General features: G+C 48.2%; 1 long non-coding RNA gene across 1 annotated transcript; it reads right to left on the bottom strand.

Moving 5' to 3' along the window:
- Positions 1–3,994: 3,994 nt before the first annotated feature.
- Positions 3,995–7,755, bottom strand: LOC146755452 (uncharacterized). Its single transcript, XR_014938055.1, has 3 exons — positions 7,658–7,755; positions 5,586–5,770; positions 3,995–4,106 (listed from the first exon to the last, which is right to left on the bottom strand). It is a non-coding gene; the product is annotated as an uncharacterized LOC146755452 (long non-coding RNA).
- Positions 7,756–8,699: the final 944 nt, after the last annotated feature.

Here is an 8,699-nt window from a genome sequence, read left to right on the forward strand (position 1 = left end):
AAGCCAGGGTCTTTGAATTACAAAGTGAAATTGCAGAATGCATGATTCTCAACCAAACAGAACAGGAGGTGGGATGCAGGGTGAATACCTGAGCCAACACCACCTGCAAGCAATCCTTCAATATCTTAGGAATCTCTAGCCATCCCAAATCCAGTGTTGTGCTTGATCTATCATCTCTGCTGAGTTTTTAGCTAGCTGATGGTGAGCATCATGGTGGTGATGGGTGAGCAGTCAGACTAGAGGGTCTTAATCAACCTTAAGGATCCTGTGATCAGAGGAATGTGAATGTGCTGTTAAAGGTCACAAGCGCTGCGCTGCAGCATGAGCATACACAGCGAAAGGCTTTCAGTAGAGCTTCAGTTCATAAATGAGGACTGGGTTATGGAAAATAGGCTCAAGAAATAAACCAGAAAACAGATCTTAACGCCAGGTTCTGTGAATGCAGCCAGCTGAATTTCACAGATCTTGAATTTCAATGACAATTTCTTGTGTTATTTTACCCTCCAGCTCCACCCTGAACATGAACATGTCAGTGACAAGCATTACTCCTCCAGGCTTGACCTGACAGTGCTTTACTTGTACTATGAGCTAATGCCAGGAAGAGCAGGAAAAGAGTTTCATCCACGTGCCTTCTCCTTCCTTAGTAAAACCAGTGTGAAACTGCAGCCACGTCAGGCTGAAGGAGACGTCTCAGATGTCCTGCCTGGATGCAGGAGGTCACGTGTCAGAGGATGTCTGGCACGTCAAGTCTCATGGCAGTGCAGTGCATGACAAACTGCAACAACACTTTCCTGTGGGCTCCTTTGGGCACGAGGCCCAGCGGGTGACACACCTCTGGCTGCAGCTCTTCAGAGCCTCCCAGCAGCCACGTGATGCCCATGGGAGAGACACAGCTGACCCGCACAGCAGATGATTTACCAGCTAGCTCTGGTTTACAGCAAGAGAAGATACAAGTGGCAATGCTGAATGGTGAAATACTGCGAGTGTGTGGCATGGGTATAAGATTGGTGAGCCTGAGGATGTTCAAAGTCAGGCTGGACAGGGCTCAGAGCACCTGATGGAGCTGCGGTGCCCCTGTTCATTGCCAGGCAGTCCAACTAGCTGACCCTTAAGGGTCTCTTCCCTATCTATGAGATACACGAAAGCTGATTCTGCAGTAACCAAGCTACCAACAGCAGTTGTTTGTCTTACAGCTTGCCAACACAGGTTTTAAAATAACAGCATTGATTACTCATTTGATAGTCACATTACAGTGCAAAGCACATGGAAACGTCCATCAGCTAATTCAGTTAATTCTGGGGGCAGACCTGCCAGTATGAAATATTATGCTAACATGACTGAGAGAAGAAAAGCAAAATTAAGACTAGCTGACAAGCCTTGGCAGGAAGTTCTGCTCTCCATCAATTTAGTCCCATTATTCAGTTCTGTTTGGAGCTTTCTCCATGTCTCTCTGGAGTTTGTTCTTTGAGAAGAAGCAATTAAGTAAGCTCTCCAATGCCAAAGTGCATACACTAGGGCTTTGTTGTTTCTCCATGGATCAACAAGGGTGACAAGCCAGCAGAATATGATGAAGAGCCTCATGCATACTCAGTGTAAAAAAAAAAAAAAGGCAATTGTTGCTGGGAAGAAGGTGTCATCTGCAAAGGGTACTGCAGAAATGGAAAGTCTTCCACTGGAGAAAACAAAGGGCTCTCATTTATTGCAATCAAGGCCCAGCGTGTGGATCTCAGAGATCAGACCTACACCCTGCAGCAAAACAGAGACCTGCGTGGGAAAGTTAAGTTTCTCTCTACATCTGTGCAAGAAAAAGCCCACCATGGAATGACAGCTAAGTAAACATCCCTGTGACTCTTCACAGGTCTCTTCTACATTTGGGATCACTGCTACAAAAAGAGCTGTTTACATCATCTCTCGTGGCCACCCTGGGAGAAGAACAGGAAGACTGGGATGCTCTTTTTCCTATCTTTCCCTTGATTTCCTCTATATCTTAGGGACGAATCACAGGACAGAACACAGAAATCAAATGGCTCTACAAAGCAGATTGGCCAGTTCAAGTCAAAACAGCCACTGAAAACACCCCAGATGCTGTCTGACAACAGCTGGACTGTCGGGGAGTCAGGTGAATGCAGTCTGCTGGCCCTGGGCAGGAAGAGGACAGCCCAGACTGTCACATACCTTTCACTGAAAGCTGATAGAGCATTTTATCCCCCTCACAGATGCACTGATAACTTGCAGCATCATCCATGGAGACGCTGTGAATTTTCAGAGTGTGTTTCTTCCCCACAATGTGCAGTTCCTATTTTTCACTGGCCTTGAGCTCCTTCCCATCCTTCATCCACTCCACAGTAGCACCTGTGTCTGAAAGCTCAGCCTGCAGTTTGGCTTCCTCACGCAGCCGAGCGGAGATCTTTTCTACATCTTTGCTCTTATTGGTAAATCTCACTGCAGCACCTGTCAGGAGCAAAGGCCTCGTTATTTCAATTGATATCAGGCTAACGTGGTCAATGTTTGCTGCAACATCTCTGAAAAAGTATCACCTTCTGTTCCTGCACTCATAACTGGGTCAGTGCTGAGCAATTCAAGATATTTAATTTGTTCTTCTTGCCGGATTTACTAAGTAAAAATCAACCAAACATCTCCTTCTACTGATTAAGAATGCTCTAAACATGCTTCTGCGGAGGTTTCCACCCAATGACAAACAGCTCCTCCCATAATGAATCTTTATTTGTTTTATTTTGTCATGCAAAGCTGATTGATAGAGATATTATTGGAATGATTGCTCCCCTACTTCTAAACTATTCCAGTGCAATCAGAAAGGCTGTCTGAACCTGGAGCTGAAAGTACTGCTCTATGGTGATGCAGTGGTAAACCTGGTGACTGAAGGCACTGACCAGTAGCTGTGAACTGCAGACATTCATCAGCTGGCATGGAGCAATCTGGTTCAGATACCAAGCAGCTGGGTAGATTGGCTTACCCTACACTCAGTGCTATCATGTTTAGGTCATTACCAGGACTCACGTCAGTCCATGGGATGCAATTTCAGGTATTTGGTACAGTCAGTGAATGCCTGCAGCCCCAGTTCTAATCATCAGATCACAGCAACTATGCCTTGACTGTAAGAGGAAAGGAGAAGGATCAAAGCAAATACCTCTCACTCTCATCTTGGTTCTGACATCAACATTTTTGGCAACAAATTTCACTTCTGCTCCATCATCCTTCTTGGGGACGTTCTTTATGATTAGGCTGTGAGTAGTTTGGGTTCTCTTGATGATCCAGGTCTCGCTTTCCTGTAAGACTTTACCATTGAGGTACCAAGTGCCGCAACACGTTGTTGTAAGGTCAATAGTAAACATGGCATCCCCTCCAGGTGCAGCTTCACCAGTTGTTAGGGGGGATTTCACAACCAGGACTGGTTCTGAGGAAGAACAACATGGATGTCTTAATGCTCTTTAGATGCAAGTCTGGTATCTCATTTAGAGATGGAAGATTAAATCATAGGGACATTTCTACTTCTCCCTTTGCATGAGTGCTGGAAGAAGCACTTCTATGCTTAAGATCTGTTACAGATCTTGCACATATGAGATATCAAAAGATAAGGATATTCATGTCTCTGTCACAGAAACAGAACTTGTATCACTTTAGTGGTAGCTGGAGGTTGATATGAGATAGGAGAACTAGGAATAAGGGAAAGCCTTTGGTGTGTTAATGCACTACTATCCTTAAAGTCAAAGGAAGCATCTTTAGGGAACCAACACAGCTGCTCAGCACACACTGACCCATTTCCACTGGGGTTTTTGTGCTTACCAAGGTGCACGCTCCCTGGGAATTCCAGAGACGGGCTCTGTCCATGCGCATTGACTGCAGACACTCGGAACTGATCATCAGCCTCTTCAGACAGATTGCTCACCGTGAACTCTGGGACGGGGACATGAGACTCGTGGCACCTCACCCACGTGAAGCCAGTTAGTTTATTGGGTTCCACATGTAGCCATTGATTGGAATGGGGCAGCGCATCTTCGGAGGGGTCCATGCCAGCATCACTGAGGTTTCTGTTTTATTTTTCACCACGGGGTCAGCTGGGGGCTGGGTGGGAGGTTTTCTGGGAGCTGAACAGAAATAAATACAGAAATATTAGCAGAAGGTCATGTAGGCTGGAAAAGACCTTCAAGATCAGCAGACTCAACTTTCAGCATGACCTACTGAGTCCCACCATTAACTACTGTGGTACCTGAGGACATACATGACAAGCTTATTCCTGCAGGTATTTGCATAGTGAATATATTCACCCTCTGGTTGCTTTGGAACATTTTAGAGGTTAAAATCCCATCAGACTTTTTCACTGTGTGCAGCCACTGATACAGGCAGGAGGCTGGGAATTACCTGATGGGCTCTAGTTACAGACTACTGACACAGTAAAGGATTGATTTCATTTCATTTTGGCCATCAGAAAGTTTGGTGTCTGGTTTAAGTCACCCAATTATAATTTAAGACTCCAAATATAATCATATGGAGAACAGTGCATTTAGGAGAACTCATCTCATCTTAATAAACCTGAGTGAAATCACAGAATCATAGGATCATGGGAGGGCTTGGGTTGGAAGAAACCTTCAAGATCATTAAGTGCTAGATGCCAAAGGTCCCACTAACACAGCATGAAGCCGAAAGCTAGACGCTGGTATCAGATCTCCTGACCTTACCATCAGAAATTGAGATGTCATATTTTGCTCAGAGGTGCCTGCTTGTAGGAGGGACAGCTTCCGAGCTTTTTCTGCTCCAGGAACCAGCTCGAGCTTCAGAATTTAAACAGCAGTCAGAAATTAAACTGAGCTTTGTCACCTCCATCAAATAGAAGGAGTGGTTGGGAGGTACAGCTTTCCAAATCACTTAGAAACTGTCACAACAATCAGATGCCTACCTTTTCTTTTTGAACTTGTTAATACATAGAGCTTAATAGCATCAGAATGCCCCAAGCACTTCAGATAACACGACAGCTGTAAACCCTTCTTTAAGGATTCCTTTGTTTAATCACTGAGTAACTGTAATTCAGTGGTGCTGGTGGGAGAAGTGAAGTCTTAATCTTCCCAGATGGAGAGTAGAGTTGATATTCACATGCAGACTGGTGCTGCAGCAGAGCCAGAAACCACTCATTTGGGAAACACAGCACCAAGAAAATAATGTGAATAGCTTCATAAAATCAGGCAGCTTCACCCAAATTTCATGGCAGGTCCATTATTCTTCCTATTTTCAGGAAGAAATGTTTTCCCTGTTTCTTGTAGTTTTATTTTCTCTTCCTTTCCAGCAAACAGCTTTGTAGCTTACAAATTGTTTTCTAATCACCTCCTGGTGTGGACAAATCACACAGGTTTGACTCCATGTTTTACATAGTTAGCATTTTATATTTGTTCCAGTATGGAACTGTACAGTCATAGAATGGCCTGGGTTGAAAAGGATCTCAAAGATCACAGAATCACACAGAATCACAGAATCCTTCTGCAAAAGAAAACACAAAAGCTACAGGGACTTGGAACTACTTTGTATATCGAGATCAGAAGGAACTGAGAAGTTTTCAATTACAAAGAACTTACTTTTCCAGATTGCCTTTTCCAGACTGCTGTTCCAGCAGTGACAACAAGCGCAGGCAGCCCGGAGGACATGGCTGACATCGATGATCGGCTGGCATGGATCAGCGAGGATGAGTTTGGGCACAGCACAGCTGGCAAGGGATGCTGGGGTGGCTGCAGCAAGACAAGAGCTCCTCCAGCCTGAAGATCTCCATCACCAGAAGAAAAAGGACAGGGTTAAAGTAAGGAAGACGCGCAGACGAGAAGAGCAGAAAGGGAGATGAGGAGGGAACTTGGTGCGGTGGCAATTCTGGGGGAGAAATTGTACTCTGATAATGTTACACTCTGAAATTCAGTGTTGCAATTTGGAGGAAGGAATTATTGGGGTGGGAATCTGGGGGGCCGTTGTAATACCAGAAGAATTTTACAGAGCAGCAGCCATGCATCAAGAGAAGGGCTTCACAGAGCAGCAGCTGTGGAGGGAGAAACAGCATGAGAACCAAGGACACCTCTAGGAAAAGAATGAGTAGCTCGGGGCTTTCAACGGGGGTTTTAGGGTTGTTATTGCAATAGCTTTCCTTCAATTAGTGTGTGTGGTTTTTAAATGCCCTCGTCTGTCTGCTATAAAAGCATGGCTTTTCGGGCAGTCGATGGACGCAGCCATATTTAACCATACTGCTGTCTGGCTGTTTGTCCTAGCGGGCTGACCTTTTGCCTTCAGGTTCGCCAACTACTGTCTCAGGAACCAGAGTTATTAGGAATTATCCAGGTTATCTTGTGCTTCTACTATGTTAATAGATTGGATGTGAATCCAATGGGGTCTGATGTTACAAATGGTGCTGGAATCTGCGGCAATAATCATTGAATGTATTAGTAATGCTCGGTTATGATGCTATTACCTCTCTTATATCCAACTAATTTGGATTTTTCAAATATGACCACGCATCACTTGAGAGGAAGGCGCACGCTCATAGAACTGAATGGGGGAGTTGATTTCATTTTCCAAGCAGGTGTTCCACTTGGGCTCTGTATCACACACTGGCCATGCGGATATGGAGTACAACTGGAAGAAATCCCTCAGACCCTGAATGCAGGAGAGAATGCGTGGTGGGTGAGAGAGGAAAGGTGCACTTTGAAGCAGGGGATGCCCTGCTGGCACTGCCTGCCGCATCCACCACCAACACGGTTTGCTCTTTATCCTGCTCCACAGCTGCTGCTCTGTCAAGTCCTTCTCTTGATCCATGGCTGCTGCCATTCTTCTTGGATTACAACAGGGGGCTGGGAGGTTTTTGGCAGAGGGAGGGAAGTCGACTGGGGGTGGGAGTTTGAGGGGGTGGGATCAGAAAGGATTGTTAGGGTGGGAAATGGTTGGGAATACTGTCATTTCTTGACTGTTTGCTACGTTCAATGATTACATGTCTTTGCCATATTTCTGCCTGCCTGCGGCCATTCCTTCAGTTACAAAGCCCACCTCCCCAGGCCCCCGGGCCCACCTTCAGGGCAATGTGAAAGGGCAGCAGAAAGGGCAGTGTCCCAGATCTGCCACCACCATTGGACCCATCCCTCCCCTCCTCAGTCAGTTCTGCATGGGAATGGAGGGATGAGAAAGGGGGATGGACGGGAATTCTGGGAGAGCTGAGTGGCTCAGCCTGGAGTGGAGGAGGCTCACTGCCATCCCAGACACAGCCATCAGTCCCCAGGTGCAGAGAGGACTGAGCCAGGCTGCACCCTGCAGCACCCAGCAGCAGGATCCCAGTCTGAGGCCTGCCTAGGTCGTGTGGCTGCGCTGCAGGCTGAGCTATGGAGAAAGCCCCACTTGGAGATTTCTTCGCTCCCTGAATGTTCCCCCCTTTCTCCATCTTGCTCTGCTCCATCCCCAGCCGCAGCCCGGCGTCCCCGACATGTTGCTGTGCTTGCAGAGCTGGACTTGGCCCTTGACCTGTACAGGCCCCTGTCCCCACCTGTCGGATATCCACCTTGCCTTCTCACCCCTCTCTCTAGATCCAGTTCATGCCCCATCTATCTCACCTCCATGTCCCACCTACGTCCTCTCTACGTCTTTTGGTCTCCCCCAAACCACCCTCACGGTGCCTTACCTCCTGGCAGGCTCAGGGAAGGAGCACCCGGTGCCCTGAGCCCACAGGCCCAGCCCTGCACAGCACTGCACACAGCACTGTCATGGCGGCGCCCGGTGCTGCCGCACAGCATCCTGGGAGTGGTAGTTCCTGCGGGGCCTGCAGCTCCCAGCAGGCCCTGCAGCTCCCAGCAGGCCCGGGCGAGGGCAGAGGGGAGCAGTGCTGTCAGCCGGGAGCTCGCCCAGAGAGCCCGATGTTCGGAGCACTTCACACCAGGAACTTTGGACTCGGCTGCTTCTGTCCACAACGTCCCTGAGCTGCTCAGGAAGCACAACTGTCTCACCCTCTGAGAGCTGGGCTCTGCAAAGGAGGCTGCAGTTGCAGGCTCAGCTCTGCCCTGTTCCAGCAATGCACTTCCTTACAACTGGAGCACTGTCACGCTTGCTTCTTGCTTCAACGGAGCAATCGCCCACCGCTTTGCACACCTCTGTGCTTGTGCAAATGGCCACCACCCCATCCCTGCACACACACACACACACACACACACACACACACGTGCCACCCCATCCCTGCACACACACACACACACACACACACACACACACACACACGTGTAGCACCCCATCCCTGCACACACACACACACACACACACGTACCACCCCATCCCTGCACACACACACACACACACACACACACACACACACACACACGTACCACCCCATCCCTGCACACACACACACACACACACACACACACACACACACACACGTACCACCCCATCCCTGCACACACACACACACACACACACACACACACACACACACACACACGTACCACCCCATCCCTGCACACACACACACACACACACACACACACACACGTACCACCTCATCCTTGCACACCCTCCCACATGCGTGCACAAATCTCTGCAGTGCATGGACACACCTGTGCACACCCACGTGTGTGCAGCCCCAGCACTGCCCACAGCTCCGTGCACGCTCATTTGTGCATGAAGAGGAACGTCTCAGTGGAAGCGTGGCTGTTCCTCCCCTCTGACGGGCT

This window comes from Coturnix japonica, chromosome 32 (genome assembly GCF_054131305.1).
Source record: "Coturnix japonica strain WE chromosome 32, WE-NBRP24, whole genome shotgun sequence".
Lineage (NCBI taxonomy): Eukaryota > Metazoa > Chordata > Aves > Galliformes > Phasianidae > Coturnix > Coturnix japonica.